General features: G+C 39.8%; 1 protein-coding gene across 3 annotated transcripts in view; it reads left to right on the forward strand.

Annotated features, from left to right (window-relative positions):
- The window catches only part of BMPR1B (bone morphogenetic protein receptor type 1B), a 729,768-nt gene that overhangs the window by 228,970 nt on the left and 480,888 nt on the right, over positions 1–19,910 (forward strand). Inside the window, exon 2 of one of the 3 annotated variants that reach the window (XM_053703450.1) lies at positions 2,896–2,957. The exons of the other annotated variants lie outside the window; for them this stretch is intronic. The gene's annotated coding sequence lies outside the window, so the exon portion shown is untranslated. The remainder of the gene's footprint in view (positions 1–2,895; positions 2,958–19,910) is intronic. 3 annotated transcript variants of the gene reach the window in all.

A 19,910-nucleotide genomic window follows, 5' to 3' on the forward strand; every position in this document is an offset into this window, starting at 1 on the left:
CAAAAAGTTACAAAACGGATTCCAAATTTGCATTTGTATTGGTTGCCATAATGAGACATTGAGCTCCATATACAAAGCAGCAAGGTCATTATATTGGTTGCGCAAATCAAGGGGCGGGCTTTACACACTCATCAGAGTGTGTAATGATACATACAGGCCAGCGGAAACACAGATCCGCTCCCCGTATGCAGTGAAGGCAGGTGACAGCTTTCCTAGTTGAGAAGCTGTCCACCCCATTTTTAATACATGGGGCTCATTGAGACAAGGAAAGGTTGTTGCAGACACAGAAAAAGGTTGGAGTTAAAAAGTCCAAATTGTATTCCTTTGCACAATAGGTAGTATATCCAAAGCCATGCTGTCATAGATCTGATGTGTTCCCTGCACCAAGGGCACATTTCCTCTATATTTAGCATATTTTAAATATCTGCTTGTTTTTAACTTTCTTGGCTAGCTACTAAATTCGTAAGCAAATTTGTCAAGTCTTATTTGCATGTTTGTGTTCACAGTTTTATATATAAATATAAAACACATCAGTTAAAGATGTACTTTATTTAAACGGACATGAAAAAATATTAATCTTTGGCAAAACATGTATAACCTTTGCTAAAACGGTCAAAATCATATAAATCTTTATACATCAGTATAAGATGGCAGCTAACCTTTCACTGGCATCAGAAATGTAAGAAAAAAACAACAAACTACTGAGACAGTGTGTGTAATATCATGCCAACTGGTAAAAAAAACTCTGGAAAAAAACACTCAAGAACTAGAGAGGTTTGTCATTATCAAGAGAAGACTGCCTAATAAATGGACATTAAACACCTAGGAAAGTACCCAATGGTCAAAAACATGAAGATAAATCATGCAAAATATTTTTTTTTTTGCGCTTATTGGGCTTGATTTATCAAGCCCTTCACCTTGCTATGACTGCAGGCTCTCACAAGAGAATCTGCAGCCAGTATTTATTAAGCAGTGGTCATCAGACCGCTGCTTCCTAGCCTCTTTTCCACCTCATAGGTGGAGAATATCGATCTCCCCAGTCTCGTCTGACAGCGCAGGCAGGGGGCGGTGTTTCATGTGAGTGCTATTTTGCAAGACAGTGTTCGCGTGGAATGCTGAATACCGCCAGAGGCGAGCTGAGGCAGACAGGGGTGCATATGTCCACCCTTGTCCGCCATGGCTTGATAAATCGAGCCCATATTGTGATGTAGAAGTCTCTCATTCACATCCAGACCCCTGCATAGCAAGATAAACATTACTCAAGCTAAAATTTGCCTTTATAAAATAATTTCAGGGAACACTCCACACTGATGAGACTTCTGAAATAATTTCGCCTGAACGGAGAGCTTTAGATCATCAAGTCCTTAGAATTTGTGATGTAAAATGTTTAATAAAGTGTAGTAAGAAAAATGCAATATACAGATAGAAACCCATTTATCCAAACTGCGTGGAACTGGAAAAGGCTTGGATTTTGTAAAATTTTGGATTTTGGAATATTTGTATCTTTAACATGAGACAGTTTGGTCAGCTTATATATGTAAGCTAATGGTAGTTTTATATCATGTTTTGTATACATTGTACCTTTAGAAAGATAGTACAGTACTATAATCAGAAAGGTATTATTTGTTGTTTTAAATAAAAATAGACCATTATTTGTATTTTAGAACACAAAAGCAACCAAAGGCACCTATCAAGAAGGGAAAAATAGTAATTTTTTATAATTTTTTATTTTTAAATATTAATCAAAAAGTATTGATTTCAGAATAAGTTTGTATTTTGTAATTCCAGATTTGGGGATTTGTACCTGTACTCATTATTTATGCTGCTTATTTTTCCTGTACTGTAGATTTTCCAATACTCCTGAATTTCTCTAGAACAATTAGTGGCACCATGTTGTAACTTTGTTTTCCTATGTTTTCATTTTATCTAATATATCCATTTTTAAGGCAGTAAGGTATTGTTTTTAATTAAACAAGTTACAACATGAGGGCACATGTTACTTTATAGAAACTAAAAATGTATACTTATTTCTTCCATATTTAAACAGCTTATATGATTTTAAAAACAATATAAAACACTATTCTCAGGCTAATATCTGCTTTGAATACATCATTGTATCTAGTATTTAATATTTTATGTGCATTGAACAAGAAAGATAAATACTCATTATTTCATCTACTGACAGTAATTATTATTGTTTAATACAATAATTTTAAAGTCTGAATTTTATAAATGTCAAGGATAACCATTGAGTCTTCCGATTTTATTTCTTGATTTTTGTAAAAATATTGTCCTTCCTATCAACTGCTATCAACAATGCAACCATCTATTCCTCTAGGGCTCCATTTTATATAGCTTTGGATTTAGCTTCGGAGATCCTGGGGTGCAGGTTGCCATGAGTGAGTCTGGAGCTGATAGTTAGGAAGCAGTGGTTCTAAGACCACTTTTTATTAACCTCTCTGACAGCTCTAAGCTGGTGCTTTAAATTTACCTTAAACTGATTTGACCATAGAAGATGGACAGCCCCTGCTCTCAAGAGCAGTGGGCAGCTTTGCATGCATGCAATGATAAATGTAGGCAGCCCAATGCGGCCCAATAGTCCTTATCATGGACAGAAAGGTTTCCAAATTGGAAACCCTGTCTGTCCACACATTATAATTAAAGAATAATAATCCCCATAACAATAGTAAAAATAAAATTATTTTAAACTTAAAGAATATATTTTAGGTTTTCAGACAATTAAAACGATCTATATTGCGAACATGTAGTGTCATAGAGGAAAAAAAGCTTAGAACAGCTAAATGTAGTAATGATTACAAGACAAGCTAAATATTTAAAAGCATGCCACATAGTTTTACTCATTCTGTATATTTTACTTTTTGCATGACTTTACAGAAAAGCCAATACAAGATCGTACACATGAATATGCACCAATCAACTACAAAGTATGCTCTGAGGTTAGTGAAATCAACGCTCATATAGAGGGTTTACATAGCAACAAAAACATTTCTCAAGATAAAATTTGTGTGTCGTAAAAAAGACAATCACAGACTGCACAACTAATCTATTGAGTCAATGGGCTTCATTTATGACACCTCAAGCATGGCTGGGTTAAATCATCCTGGCTAAATCTGGCAGGGATGCTTGATAAGGGCTGCTGTTGTGAAATGGTTGTGCAAGAACAGGGGGAACGTGGCTGCACAAGCATTTTTGGTTATAGGAGGACAGGTTCCCAGCTAACAACCTTATCCATGCAGAGTTTGGATATATGGACCCAAATGTTTCAGATAATATTCTGTATAGAACATTTTTTATTTTTATTTTTTTTAATGATGCGTATCTTAAGTTTTTTAAATATTTTCCTTAAATGAACTGAGTACCGTAAAACTGGTTCTCCTTGATGTGTTTCCAATTACATGTTATACGACTAGCAGAATATAAATTGTATGTGAAATTGCTCCTTCTGGTTATTTTTGTAGATGAAATAGTTGTTTTTTGCTCTTTGAAACCACAAACCCTTAAAATGGGATCAGTTTGCAGAGAGAGCAGATCTAATTAACTTATCACTCTATATAAACACAGACTTCCTTCTCTTATATTTGTCAGATAACAATTTTAAATTAACAATTTAGTACCTTTCACTCCCTCTGGGAGTGTAATTTCTTCTGCTAGATCTTGTTTTTGTTTACATAGCTTTTCTGCACCCATTACTTCAGTATTGAAATTGTCAGTGTAGGTGGTGGTTTCAGCAGACAAAATAAAGGTAAATGAACTGTTTGCAAACAATTTAATATACTCCAGCAGGTAAAATGGATCATTGTTGTCTTCACCTCTAAAATATATATTTTTTTTAAGAAAAAAAAAAAAGCTTCTGTCATAAAACAATTAAAAATGCAATAAAATTATTTGCTGTAATATTTTTTTCTCTTGTAAGGTGTATCCAGTCCACGGATCATCCATTACTTGTGGGATATTCTCCCTCCCAACAGGAAGTTGCAAGAGGTTCATCCACAGCAGAGCTGCTATATAGCTCCTCCCCTAACTACCATACCCAGTCATTCTCTTGCAACTCTCAACAAGCATGGAGGTAGTAAGAGAGAAGTGGTATAACGTAGTTGTCGTTTTTCTATAGTTTTCTATAGTTGTACTATATTGTCCCAGGCAGAAAATAGAAGAAGAATCTGCCTGTGATTTCTATGATCTTAGCAGGTTGTAACTAAGATCCATTGCTGTTCTCACACATGACTGAAGAGAGAGGTAACTTCAGTGGGGGAATGGCGTGCAGGTTATCCTGCTATGAGGTATGTGCAGTTAAAAATTTTTCTAGAAGATGTGAATGCTAGAAAATGCTGCTGATACCAGATTTATGTAAGGTAAGCCTGAATACAGTGATTTAATAGCGACTGGTATCATGCTTACTTTCTGAGGTAATACTCTTATACATTTGCAATATAAAATGTTTGCTGGCATGTTTAAACGTTTTTATATATACTTTGGTGATAAAACTTTATTGGGGCCTAGTTTTTTCCACATGGCTGGCTTAAATATGCCTAGAAACAGTTTCCTGAGGCTTTCCACCGTTTTTTTAACTAAGGGGTTAATCATCCATTTGCAAGTGGGTGCAATGCTCTGTTAGCTTATTATACACACTGTAAAAATTTCGTTTGATTTACTGCTTTTTTTCACTGTTTTTCAAATTCTGACAAAATTTGTTTCTCTTAAAGGCACAGTACCGTTTTTATTTTTTGCTTGTTAACTTGATTTAAAGTGTTTTCCAAGCTTGCTGGTCTCATTGCTAGTCTGTTTAAACATGTCTGACATAGAGGAAACTCCTTGTTCATTATGTTTAGAAGCCATGGTGGAACCCCCTCTTAGAATGTGTACCAAATGTACTGATTTCACTTTAAGTAATAAAGATCATATTCTGTCTTTAAAAAATTTATCACCAGAGGAATCTGACGAGTGGGAAGTTATGCCGACTAACTCCCCCCACGTGTCAGACCCTTTGACTCCCGCTCAAGGGACTCACGCTCTAATGGCGCCAAGTACATCTAGTGCGCCCATAGCGTTTACTTTACAAGACATGGCGGCAGTCATGGATAATACCCTGTCAGCTGTATTATCCAGACTACCTGGGTTTAGAGGAAAGCGAGACAGCTCTGGAGTTAGAAGAAATACAGAGCATACTGCCGCTTTAAGAGCTATGTCTGATACTCCCTCACAATATACAGAAGCTGAGGAAGGAGAGCTTCTTTCTGTGGGTGATGTTTCTGACTCAGGGAAAAAGATTCAACCTGATTCTGATATGTCTACATTTAAATTTAAGCTTGAACACCTCCGCGTGTTGCTCAGGGAGGTTTTAGCTGCTCTGAATGACTGTGATACAATTGCAGTGCCAGAAAAATTGTGTAGATTGGACAAATACTATGCAGTGCCGGTGTGCACTGATGTTTTTCCAATACCTAAAAGGTTTACAGAAATTATTACTAAGGAATGGGATAGACCAGGTGTGCCGTTCTCTTCCCCTCCTATTTTTAAGAAAATGTTTCCAATAGATGCCACCACATGGGACTTATGGCAGACAGTCCCTAAGGTGGAGGGAGCAGTTCCTACCCTAGCTAAGCGTACTACTATCCCTGCCGAGGACAGTTGTGCTTTCTCAGATCCAATGGATAAAAAGTTAGAGGGTTACCTTAAAAAAATGTTTATTCAACAAGGTTTTATTCTGCAACCCCTTACATGCATTGCCCCAGTCACTGCTGCTGCGGCTTTCTGGTTTGAATCTCTGGAAGAGGCCTTACAGGTAGAGACCCCATTGGATTACATACTTGACAAGCTTAGAGCACTTAAGCTAGCCAATTCTTTTGTTTCTGATGCCATTGTTCATTTGACTAAACTAACGGCTAAGAATTCTGGTTTTGCTATTCAAGCGCGCAGGGCGCTATGGCTTAAATCATCGTCAGCTGACGTTACTTCAAAGTCTAAGCTGCTTAACATTCCCTTCAAGGGGCAAACCCTATTCGGGCCTGGTTTGAAGGAGATCATTTCTGATATCACTGGAAGAAAAGGTCATGCCCTTCCTCAGGATAGGTCCAAATCAAGGGCCAAACAGTCTAATTTTCATGCCTTTCGAAACTTCAAGGCGAGTATGGCATCAACTTCCTCTAATACAAAACAAGAGGGAACTTTTGCCCAGTCCAAGTCGGTCTGTCGACCTAACCAGACCTGGAACAAAGGTAAGCAGGCCAAAAAGCCTGCTGCTGCCCCTAAATCAGCATGAAGTATCAGCCCCCTATCCGGTAACGGATCTAGTAGGAGGCAGACTTTCGCTCTTCGCCCAGGCTTGGGCAAGAAATGTCCAGGATCCCTGGGCGTTGGAAATTGTATCCCAGGGATATCTTCTGGACTTCAAAGCTTCTCCTCCAAAAGGGAGATTTCACCTTTCACAATTATCTGCAAACCAGATAAAGAGAGAGGCATTCTTACACTGTGTTCAAGACCTCCTAGTTATGGGAGTGATCCATCCTGTTCCACAGGAGGAACAAGGACAGGGATTTTACTCAAATCTGTTTGTGGTTCCCAAAAAAGAGGGAACCTTCAGACCAATTTTAGATCTCAAGATTTTAAACAAATTCCTCAGAGTTCCATCATTCAAGATGGAGACTATTCGTACCATCCTACCTATGATCCAGGAGGGTCAATACATGACTACAGTGGATTTAAAGGATGCTTATCTTCACATTCCGATACACAAAGATCATCATCGGTTTCTCAGGTTTGCCTTCCTGAACAGGCATTACCAGTTTGTAGCTCTTTCCTTTGGGTTAGCTACAGCCCCAATAATCTTTATAAAGGTTCTGGGGTCACTTCTGGTGGTCCTAAGACCGCGGGGCATAGCAGTGGCCCCTTATTTAGATGACATTCTGATACAGGCGTCAAATTTCCAAATTGCCAAGTCTCATACGGACAAAGTTCTGGCATTTCTGAGGTCGCATGGGTGGAAGGTGAACGAGGAAAAGAGTTCTCTATCCCCTCTCACAAGAGTCTCCATTCTGGGAACTGTAATAGATTCTGTAGAAATGAGGATTTACCTGACAGAGTCCAGGTTATCAAAACTTCTAAATTCCTGCCGTGTTCTTTATTCCACTTCTCGCCCTTCGGTGGCTCAGTGTATGGAAGTAATCCTCTTAATGGTAGCGGCAATGGACATAGTGCCGTTTGCACGTCTATATCTCAGACCGCTGCAACTATGCATGCTCAGTCAGTGGAATGGGGATTACACAGATTTGTCCCCTCTACTAAATCTGGATCAAGAGACCAGGGATTCTCTTCTCTGGTGGCTATCTCGGGTCCATCTGTCCAAGGGAATGACCTTTCGCTGGCCAGATTGGACAATTGTAATGACAGGTGCCAGCCTTCTGGGCTGGGGGGCAGTCTGGAACTCTCTGAAGGCTCAGGGATCATGGACTCAGGAGGAGACACTCCTTCCAATAAACATTCTGGAACTGAGAGCGATATTCAATGCTCTTCAGGCTTGGCCTCAGCTAGCGACAATGAGGTTCATCAGATTTCAGTCAGACAACATCACGACTGTGGCTTACATCAACCATCAAAGGGGAACAAGGAGTTCCCTAGCGATGTTAAAAGTCTCAAAGATAATTCGCTGGGCAGAGATTCACTCTTGCCACCTATCAGCTATCCATATCCCAGGTGTAGAGAACTGGGAGGCGGATTTTCTAAGTCGACAGACTTTTCATCCGGGGGAGTGGGAACTCCATCCGGATGTGTTTGCACAATTGATTCATCGTTGGGGCAAACCAGAAATGGATCTCATGGCGTCTCGCCAGAATGCCAAGCTTCCTTGTTACGGATCCAGGTCCAGGGACCCCAAGGCAACGCTGATAGATGCTCTAGCAGCCCCTTGGTCCTTCAACCTGGCTTATGTGTTTCCACCGTTTCCTCTGCTCCCTCGTCTGATTGCCAAAATCAAGCAGGAGAGAGCATCGGTGATCTTAATAGCGCCTGCATGGCCACGCAGGACTTGGTATGCAGATCTGGTGGACATGTCATCCTTTCCACCATGGACTCTGCCGTTGAGACAGGACCTTCTACTTCAAGGTCCTTTCAACCATTCAAATCTAATTTCTCTGAGGCTGACTGCCTGGAGATTGAACGCTTGATTTTATCAAACCGTGGTTTCTCCGAGTCAGTCATTGATACCTTAATTCAGGCACAAAAGCCTGTCACCAGGAAAATCTATCATAAGATATGGCGTAAATATCTTTATTGGTGTGAATCCAAGGTCTACTCATGGAGTAAGGTCAGGATTCCCAGGATATTATCTTTTCTCCAAGAAGGATTGGAGAAAGGATTGTCAGCTAGTTCCTTAAAGGGACAGATTTCTGCGCTGTCTATTCTTTTGCACAAGCGTCTGGTGGATGTTCCAGACGTTCAGGCATTTTGTCAGGCTTTAGTTAGAATCAAGCCTGTGTTTAAACCTGTTGCTCCACCTTGGAGCTTAAATTTGGTTCTTAAAGTTCTTCAAGGGGTTCCGTTTGAACCTCTTCATTCCATAGATATCAAACTTTTATCTTGGAAAGTTCTATTTTTGGTAGCTATTTCCTCGGCTCGTAGAGTTTCCGAGTTATCTGCCTTACAATGTGATTCTCCTTATCTGATCTTCCATGCAGATAAGGTAGTTCTGCGTACCAAACCTGGGTTTTTACCTAAGGTGGTATCTAATAAGAATATCGATCAGGAGATTGTTGTTCCATCATTGTGTCCTAATCCTTCTTCAAAGAAGGAGCGTCTATTACACAATCTTGACGTAGTTCGTGCTTTAAAGTATTATTTACAAGCTACTAAAGATTTTCGTCAAATATCTGCTTTGTTTCTTGTCTACTCTGGACAGAGGAGAGGCCAAAAGGCTTCGGCAACCTCTCTTTCGTTTTGGCTAAGAAGCATAATCCGCTTAGCCTATGAGACTGCTGGCCAGCAGCCTCCTGAAAGGATTACAGCTCATTCTACTAGAGCTGTGGCTTCCACATGGGCCTTTAAAAATGAGGCTTCTGTTGAACAGATTTGCAAGGCGGCGACTTGGTCTTCGCCTCATACCTTTTCAAAATTCTATAAATTTGATACTTTTGCTTCTTCGGAGGCTATTTTTGAGAGATTTTACAGGCAGTGGTACCTTCTGTTTAAGTATCTGCCTTGTCCCTCCCTTCATCCGTGTACTTTAGCTTTGGTATTGGTATCCCACAAGTAATGGATGATCCGTGGACTGGATACAACTTGCTTACCTGATAAATTTATTTCTCTTGTGGTGTATCCAGTCCACGGCCCGCCCTGTCATTTTAAGGCAGGTATTTTTTAATTTTAAACTACAGTCACCACTGCACCCTATGGTTTCTCCTTTCTCTGCTTGTCTTCGGTCGAATGACTGGATATGGCAGTTAGGGGAGGAGCTATATAGCAGCTCTGCTGTGGGTGATCCTCTTGCAACTTCCTGTTGGGAGGGAGAATATCCCACAAGTAATGGATGATCCGTGGACTGGATACACCACAAGAGAAATAAATTTATCAGGTAAGCATAAATTATGGGTTTTTTTCTTACGTACAGTTTTATTGCTTATCTGCCACATGCCTGATCTGAGGGAGGTACTTTTGATATTTTTTGTAGACATGTGCATTTAGATTCAAACAAATGCAAAAAAAAAAAAAACACACAAAAAACAAACACTAATTTTGTTTCTATTATATACTAGTAATTTTATTGAAAAAAGTTCAACAAATAGAAGTTACCTTTAAATAAAAAAATAACTAAAAAAACACTTACTTTGCTTTATCTTCTGCATTAAAAAAGAGTAGCCCCTTTAATAAATAAGTTTACAAACAACTGCATACAACTCAAACATTCAAGTGGTTGAAAACCATTGCTCTAAAAGCTAGATATTTGTTTGCACAAGGGAAATGCTTCAAATTTATAGTTTTATACTATTTAATTTGTCCTTATCAAATTATTTATTTTTCTGTCAACCAATAAGTATGTAAATTTTAATTTTGATAATCTGGTTTGTAGTAATACCCACTATTTATATTTTATTTGCGTTTAATCTTTTGTCCAGCCACTCCTCTGTTATTAAATTTTTTCTGTATTGGAAAAAAGGGGTTCAAAAATTATGTCAACAAATTAATAACATTGTTAAAATTTGGCTGATGCAAAAGACTTCATAAATTATTATTGAACATAAACAAAAGGGTTTTTTTCTGCGACAAACAATCATCCAAAACAGTTTGTTTTTTTTGCACATCATCATCTGGGAACACAATATTTTAAATATGATTTGAGTTTAACTTTTTATTTTTACTTGTACTTGTGCTTAAGTAGTACCATATGATTTTTTAAAGATTTTGTTATTCTGGACAGCAGTGGAAATAGTCCTCTTGTCTGAATACCATATCCACTTTTACAGAATTATTTTGCCTTTCATCCGCAGCTTAACACTTTTCACCTCTCTGGGCTACATTTCAAAATAATAAAATCCTATAAAAACACGTGTTTTGTTTGTTTTTCCTAAGTTTGGCATAACCTATTTCTACCCATACATTTGAAGAACTGTCATAATTCTTCCAATGTATCAAGCAATTTATTTGTTCTCAAGTGAATGCTCTAAACTACTGAAGATTTCAGTAGCTCAGCAGTACAATTTGTTGATGTACTAAATTTAAAAATGCAGATACAGTATGTTCAACATATTTTTGCTATTTAGAAACATGGGGCCAATTTATCAAGGGCCGAATGGCTCGCCAGATACAGCAGTTATGAAGCAGCGGTCTTAAGACCGCTGCTCTTTAACTGGTCCGCTGACCTGAGGCTGCGGACATTAATCTGCCCAATCCTATACGATTGGGCTGATTGACACCCCCTGCTAGTGGCCGATTGGCCGCAAATCTGCAGGAGGCTGAATTGCACAAGCAGTTCACTAGAACTGCTTGTGCAATGTTAAATGCCGACAGCATAAGCTGTCGGCATTCAGCGATGTCTGGCAGACATTATACGCTACAGCGTATCATGTCTCCCTGACATTGGTAAATCAGCCCCATGTACTTTATATATTTTAAAACAAAACTGTAGAATCATACAAAAAATACAAAGACAATGCAAAAACACTTAGTGCCTGATATTTAGAACCTACCTGGCATGGAGAGAAATCACACAAAATCTTTGTGATTTTTGTTTTCAGTGCCGTCACTAGGGTTGGTGTCACCCGGTGCGGTAACTCATGGTGTCACCCCCCCCCCCCCCCTCCCCCAGTAATATTTTTTTTTTTTTACTAATGCTACTTGTAAATCATGACTCCCATATATACTGTATATATATCTCAAAAGAGTGTTTATCCACCAGGGTGCAGGCAAATTAAATTTACTAAATCCACAACAGGCGTGCACTCACTGGAAATTTTTATATGTGCTTTATTTTGCACATATATTAAACATGTTTGATATTTGTGCAGAATAAAGTGCATTTGAAAATTTCCAGTAAGTGCATTATGTTCAGCAACAAATCAGCAGCTCCTAGGTATTCTTTTCAACAAAAGATATAAAGAGAACAAAAACAAATTATCTTTAGCCACTAAATTAGTACACACATTCTTTATAGCTATCATCTCTGCAACCAATTCTATAAAACATAAAAGAACATATATAAAATCAACATTAAAAACATTCAAATCTCCTGTGTCTCACAATATAATTATGATGGCCATTACCATGTTGGGCTGCAAATTTAGTATGGAGTAGACTGCATTGTATACAATAGGAAGGATTCTACATTAAATCTTTTACATATTATGAGAGTTGTATGAAGATATTCTGTGGCGGGCAGTAGGATCAGGGTCAGAGGTAAGTAAAGCTGAGGGCAATAGGATCAGGGTGAGAGCCTGGAGGTAAGTAAAGCTGACTGAGGGCAGTATCAGGGTGGATCAGGGTGAGAGGTAACAGTAAAGCTAGATGAGGGCCGTATTATCAGGGTAGATCAGGGTGAGAGGTAACAGACTACAGTAAAGCTAGCTGAGGGCAGTAGGATCAGGGTGGATCAGGGTGAGAGGTAACAGACTACAGTAAAGCTAGCTGAGGGCCGTAGGATCAGGGTGGATCAGGGTGAGAGGTAACAGACTACAGTAAAGCTAGCTGAGGGCAGTAGGATCAGGGTGGATCAGGGTGAGAGGTAACAGACTACAGTAAAGCTAGCTGAGGGCAGTAGGATCAGGGTGGATCAGGGTGAGAGGTAACAGACTACAGCAAAGCTAGCTGAGGGCAGTAGGATCAGGGTGGATCAGGGTGAGAGGTAACAGACTACAGTAAAGCTAGCTGAGGGCAGTAGGATCAGGGTGGATCAGGGTGAGAGGTAACAGACTACAGCAAAGCTAGCTGAGGGCAGTAGGATCAGGGTGGATCAGGGTGAGAGGTAACAGACTACAGTAAAGCTAGCTGAGGGCAGTAGGATCAGGGTGGATCAGGGTGAGAGGTAACAGACTACAGTAAAGCTAGCTGAGGGCAGTAGGATCAGGGTGGATCAGGGTGAGAGGTAACAGACTACAGTAAAGCTAGCTGAGGGCAGTAGGATCAGGGTGGATCAGGGTGAGAGGTAACAGACTACAGTAAAGCTAGCTGAGGGCAGTAGGATCAGGGTGGATCAGGGTGAGAGGTAACAGACTACAGTAAAGCTAGCTGAGGGCAGTAGGATCAGGGTGGATCAGGGTGAGAGGTAACAGACTACAGTAAAGCTAGCTGAGGGCAGTAGGATCAGGGTGGATCAGGGTGAGAGGTAACAGACTACAGCAAAGCTAGCTGAGGGCAGTAGGATCAGCCCAGGACCCTCTCACCCTGATCCTACTGCCCTCACATTTAATCTATTTGCCCCTTTAGAAGTGAAATCTATTATCCATAAGAAAAACTAATAAGATGGAACTTACGTTCATTTCATCATCCATCTGTATATTGTAATTGATTTACAAACATTAATAACCTCAAATAAATAATTAGTTTAGTATTAACATCAGAGGTATTTGATGCTATACATCTTACTTTTATTTATTTGAATATGATAATAAGCACACAAAACATAAATACATTTTTAGGACCTTATTAATGGGAGAAGGGGCTGGAAATCACTATTAATTTTAATTACATACTGCAAATCTACAGCTTAGTTGAAAAGTAGAATTGCACAGATTTAATCATTATCTAATATCTGCCATTTGATTTGACCATCAGCATCAGGCTGGCTTTAACTGCTCAGCCTGTACCAAGTTAACCCTAGCCCTGTGCGGTGCCCATATATTGTGCTCCTGTAATGCTTCAGATGCCTCAGCAAGTGTATTATATACAAATGTGATCTCCTTATACAGGGCACCACATAATGCCATTGCCAGCTCGCTGCTGAGGCTGCTCGGCCAAAGATTAAAGAATGCCACGTGGAAGTGGAACCAAAAAAGTTTAAAAATGGTTTTCTGATTTTATATTGTAACAAATAATGCATTCATTGCATTGCTGACATCACAGTAATAATATAATGTATTGTCTAGCCTAGCATTCTCTTCCAATCCCAACCTGATAGAGAAGTCTTGTTAGTTGTTTTACAGCATTTGCATTATCTGTGAGGTATGAGGTTAGGTGAGATTAGGGGAGAGAGTCAATATGTTGCGTGGCCGTGTTGACACAGGGAGGACTGTCACTTGACTTACCTTACTTCACTAACTTGGCGCTTGCTGCCTGCCAGTGCCTACTGTGTCGCACGTCGTCCCGCAGCCATTCTCCCGTTCTCCCGCTCTCTCTCTCTAGTGACGAGACCCGGCTTCCTCCTGAGTCCTGCGCAGCAGCGCATGCGCAGTCACAGCAGTGTTGTTACTATTTGCTCCTCCCCCGACCTAGCCTGTGTGCCCTGTTCATCTCCGGTCATGTTCCTGGGAGGTGGTGCATGTGTCATCAGCTCAGACACTGCTGAGGAACGTGACCGTCCGTGGCTGCCTGGCCTGCTGCTCAGAGTCTATCAGAGTGGGAGTAGGAGTACTGATCATCACTCACTGATCATGAGATGAATGAGATCATCATCGTTGCATTGGGTCACACGGACGGACCCCCCTGTACTATTACAGTAAAACAACTAAGTATTAAGTAATACTGTTACACATGCTGCAGGCACAGCAGCTTAGCCTGAAGTTCAACACTCACGTCACTCTTCTGAAATACAAATTTATAATATTTACAAAATACATACTATTTACTAACAGTATGAGCTGCTGCCTGTTTTGGTGGTGTCACCCCCCCTTAGGGTGTCACCCGGGTGCGGGCCGCCCCCCCCCCCGCACCCCCCTAGTGACGCCACTGTTTGTTTTATCTTGCATTGTAATGTAGGAGAACACTACAAAGCAACATAGACATTTTTTTTTTCAAGGGCCTTGCCATGCCAAAAAGACTTCTAGATCATCTCACCTAAACTGTGAGATTTTGAAAATCAAGCCCTTGGGGGTCAATTTAATATTGTGCGGACGGACATGATACGATGTAGCGTATCATGTCTGCCGCACATCGTTAAATGCTGACAGCGTACGCTGTCGGCATTTATCATTGCACCAGCAGTTCTTGTGAACTGCTGGTGCAATACCGCCTGCTGCAGATTTGCGGCCAATCGGCCGCTAGCAGGGGGTGTCAATCACCTGGCTCGTATTCTTAGGACTGCTGCTTCTTAACTTCCGCTTCAGGCGGAACTGAAGCGGAGTATGTCGGAAGCAGCATCCGCTGCTTCATACATCGACCCCCAAGTCTGAATTTCAAATGAGTAGTAGATTTTTTTTTCTGATAATTTTTAAATTTAGTTACATTTTTCTTCCTCTGCATCATGTGACAGCCATCAACCAATCACAAAATGCATAAAAGTATATATTGTGAATTCTTGCACATGCTTAGTAGGAGCTGATGCTTCAGTTAGTGTGCATATAAAAAGAGTATGGAAATTTAGATAATTTCCATAATATCCTATATAAACAATTCTACTAATTCCTCGTTTGCTGTTATGTAAGCAAACTGATTCAAATAGAAACTATTCAGATGTATAAGCTGCACGCAATGTTTTTGTAAAGCAAAGTCTTAGGGACTGGAAAGGAGGTAGTGTGTTAGCAAATTTATATCTACCATTCTGATAAACTAATTCACAGAATACAACGCATGCACATCTCTATTATTTAATAGTTTTATTTTATAATTATTTCTATAGCTTTAGTTTGCTAAGAAGAATAGTATGTTTGTTTTTTCCTTTTATCTACTTTAGAATCATTTAACGATGATATAACTCACATATAGATATATTAATATTGCTTGACATTGCTACCTAAATTCTGGAATTTTGATAAATGTAATGTTTGCTTTCCCATACTTTCTTTAGAGACCATGTTTGCATGGATTTGCCTGCAATACTTCCCTGAAGGATTATACATATTTAGGGATATTTTACAAGTAAACTGGCAAATTTGCCCACGCAATAAATAACCAGCCATTATTAACCAGTTATTAACGCTCAAAAAAATAAAAAATAATAAATATATATGTGTTAATATGTATATATACACTTATTAACACATACATATATATGTATATATTTATATAAATATATATTGACAATCTGCTGCCCATTGCTGTGCAACTTGCCCCCTGTTGTCTCACAGCATAAATTCCATAAACCTACATAAAGAACCAAAATATTTACATTGGACCCACATACTAAAAATCATTATCAACCCTGGGTCTAAGATTTGACAGTATGACAATGGAGCATATTGTGGAATTTTTGCTTTAAATACCTATTATTTTCCTTATCCAAGCATGCCTTGCCTGGTCAAATTGCTTAGATAGCAAAAAATAAGTAGTAGTATCTGTGAGAAGTGTTTGAATCCACTGTTAATATTAAAAATAATAATATCGATACACCACCTATTTCCTTCTAGAGGCAACAGATACTGGTGATGCGGCTATGTTGGTAGTGGCATGAAACACATGTGGAGTTGGTGTCCTCTTACACAGATCTCCTTGATTTAGAAGAATATTATTATCTAACAAAGGGTAACTTAGATACATACATACACATGATGGCTACTTGGGATACATACCTTCATGCACATACTGACCTAGCCTAACCTGTGGATTTGAGTGCCCTAAACCGATCTTGATGGAGTATAGAGAGTGCTATATTTTGTATATATTCTATATCTTTCTTTTCTCATAATTTCAGAGAGTGGAAAATCTGTATCTAGTTACACTGTATGTTTGATTTTATTATTTGTGGCATTTGCATGCCAAGGAGAGACATTTAAGCTGTATAAGTGAATGTTTGCAGTATATTTCTCTTGCAAGGTGTATCCAGTCCATGGATTCATCCATTACTTGTGGGATATTCTCCTTCCCAACAGGAAGCTGCAAGAGGATCACCCACAGCAGAGCTGTCTATATAGCTCCTCCCCTAACTGCCACCTCCCAGTCATTCTCTTGCAGCTCTCGACAAGGGAAGCAGCTAGAGAGATGTGGTGCATTAATGTAGTTTATCTTCAATCAAAAGTTTGTTATATTCAAATGGTACCGGAGTTGTACTATTTTAGCCTCAGGCAGAAAGGTGAAGAAGAGTCTGCCTGTGGTCTTTGATGATCTTAGCAGGTTGTAACTAAGATCCATTGCTGTTCTCACACATAACTGAAGAGATGGGTAACTTCAGCTGGGGGAATAGCGTGCAGGGTCTCCTGCTCTGAGGTATGTTTTAAATTTTTCTAGAGAAATGATAAGCTAGAAAATGCTGACAATACCGGATTTATTTAAGGTAAGCCTGATTACAGCAAGCATGATACCAGTCATTATTAAATCACTGTAAAGGGTAATATTTTTATTATTTACTCACATTACTGAATAGATATAACGTTTGCTTGAGGTGTATAAACGTTTATTTCATATTGGTGATAAAGCTTTATTCTGGGGCCCAGTTTTTCCACATGGCTGACTAGATTTTGCCTAGGGATAGTTTTTTAAGGCCCTCTCACTGGCCTAGATTTGGAGTTTGGCGGTAGATGGGCTGTTAACGCTACGCAGGCTTTTTTCTGGCCGCACCATAAAATTAACTCTGGTATCGAGAGTCCAAAAAAATGCTGCGTTAGGCTCCAAAAAAGGAGCGTAGAGCATTTTTACCGCAAATGCAACTCTCGATACCAGAGTTGCTTACGGACGCGGCCAGCCTCAAAAACGTGCTCGTGCACGATTCTCCCATAGGAAACAATGGGGCTGTTTGAGCTGAAAAAAAACCTAACACCTGCAAAAAAGCAGCGTTCAGCTCCTAACGCAGCCCCATTGTTTCCTATGGGGAAACACTTCCTACGTCTGCACCTAACACTCTAACATGTACCCCGAGTCTAGACACCCCTAACCTTACACTTATTAACCCCTAATCTGCCACCCCCGCTATCGCTGACCCCTGCATATTATTATTAACCCCTAATCTGCCGCTCCGTAAACCGCCGCTACTTACATTATCCCTATGTACCCCTAATCTGCTGCCCCTAACACTGCCGACCCCTATATTATATTTATTAACCCCTAACCTGCCCCCCACAACGTCGCCGCCAGCTACTTACAATAATTAACCCCTAATCTGCCGACCGCAAAGCGCCGCCACCTACGTTATCCTTATGTACCCCTAATCTGCTGCCCCTAACACCGCCGACCCCTATATTATATTTATTAACCCCTAATCTGCCCCCCTCAACGTCGCCTCCACCTGCCTACACTTATTAACCCCTAATCTGCCGAGCGGACCTGAGCGCTACTATAATAAAGTTATTAACCCCTAATCCGCCTCACTAACCCTATCATAAATAGTATTAACCCCTAATCTGCCCTCCCTAACATCGCCGACACCTAACTTCAATTATTAACCCCTAATCTGACGACCGGAGCTCATCGCTACTATAATAAATGGATTAACCCCTAAAGCTAAGTCTAACCCTAACACTAACACCCACCTAACTTAAATATAATTTACATCTAACGAAATTAATTAACTCTTATTAAATAAATTATTCCTATTTAAAGCTAAATACTTACCTGTAAAATAAATCCTAATATAGCTACAATTTAAATTATAATTATATTATAGCTATTTTAGGATTAATATTTATTTTACAGGCAACTTTGTAATTATTTTAACCAGGTACAATAGCTATTAAATAGTTAAGAACTATTTAATAGTTACCTAGTTAAAATAATAACAAAATTACCTGTAAAATAAGTCCTAACCTAAGTTATAATTAAACCTAACACTACCCTATCAATAAATTAATTAAATAAAATACCTACAATTACCTACAATAAAACCTAACACTACACTATCAATAAATATTAATTAAATACAATTTCTACAAATAACTACAATTACATAAACTAACTAAAGTACAAAAAATAAAAAAGAACTAAGTTACAAAAAATAAAAAAATATTTACAAACATAAGAAAAATATTACAACAATTTTAAACTAATTACACCTACTCTAAGCCCCCTAATAAAATAACAAAGACCCCCAAAATAAAAAAAATCCCTACCTTATTCTAAATTAATAAATTTAAAAGCTCTTTTACCTTACCAGCCCTGAACAGGGCCCTTTGCGGGGCATGCCCCAAGAAAATCAGCTCTTTTGCCTGTAAAAAAAACATACAATACCCCCCCCAACATTACAACCCACCACCCACATACCCCTAATCTAACCCAAACCCCCCTTAAATAAACCTAACACTAAGCCCCTGAAGATCTTCCTACCTTGTCTTCACCTCAACAGGTATCACCGATCCGTCCTGGCATCCGGTGCTGAAGAGGTCCAGAAGAGGCTCCAAAGTCTTCCTCCTATCCGGCAAAAAGAGGACATCCGGACCAGCAAACATCTTCATCCAAGCGGCATCTTCGATCTTCTTCCATCCGGTGCGGAGCGGGTCCATGTTGAAGCAGCCGACGCGGATCCATCCTCTTCTTCCGGCGTCTCCCGACGAATGACGGTTCCTTTAAGGGACGTCATCCAAGATGGCGTCCCTCGAATTCCGATTGGCTGATAGGATTCTATCAGCCAATCGGAATTAAGGTAGGAATATTCTGATTGGCTGATGGAATCAGCCAATCAGAATCAAGTTCAATCCGATTGGCTGATCCAATCAGCCAATCAGATTGAGCTCGCATTCTATTGGCTGTTCCGATCAGCCAATAGAATGCGAGCTCTATCTGATTGGCTGAACTTGATTCTGATTGGCTGATTCCATCAGCCAATCAGAATATTCCTACCTTAATTCCGATTGGCTGATAGAATCCTATCAGCCAATCAGAATTCGAGGGACGCCATCTTGGATGACGTCCCTTAAAGGAACCGTCATTTGTCGGGAGACGCCGGAAGAAGAGGATGGATCCGCGTCGGCTGCTTCAACATGGACTCGCTCTGCACCGGATGGAAGAAGATCGAAGATGCCGCTTGGATGAAGATGTTTGCCGGTCCGGATGTCCTCTTCTTGCCGGATAGGAGGAAGACTTTGGAGCCTCTTCTGGACCTCTTCAGCACCGGATGCCAGGACAGATCGGTGATACCTGTTGAGGTGAAGACAAGGTAGGAAGATCTTCAGGGGCTTAGTGTTAGGTTTTTTTAAGGGGGGTTTGGGTTAGATTAGGGGTATGTGGGTGGTGGGTTGTAATGTTGGGGGGGGGGTATTGTATGTTTTTTTTTACAGGCAAAAGAGCTGAACTTCTTGGGGCATGCCCCGCAAAGGGCCCTGTTCAGGGCTGGTAAGGTAAAAGAGCTTTTAACTCTATTAATTTAGAATAGGGTAGGGAATTTTTTTATT

The sequence above is a fragment of the Bombina bombina genome, chromosome 2 (assembly GCF_027579735.1).
Source record: "Bombina bombina isolate aBomBom1 chromosome 2, aBomBom1.pri, whole genome shotgun sequence".
Lineage (NCBI taxonomy): Eukaryota > Metazoa > Chordata > Amphibia > Anura > Bombinatoridae > Bombina > Bombina bombina.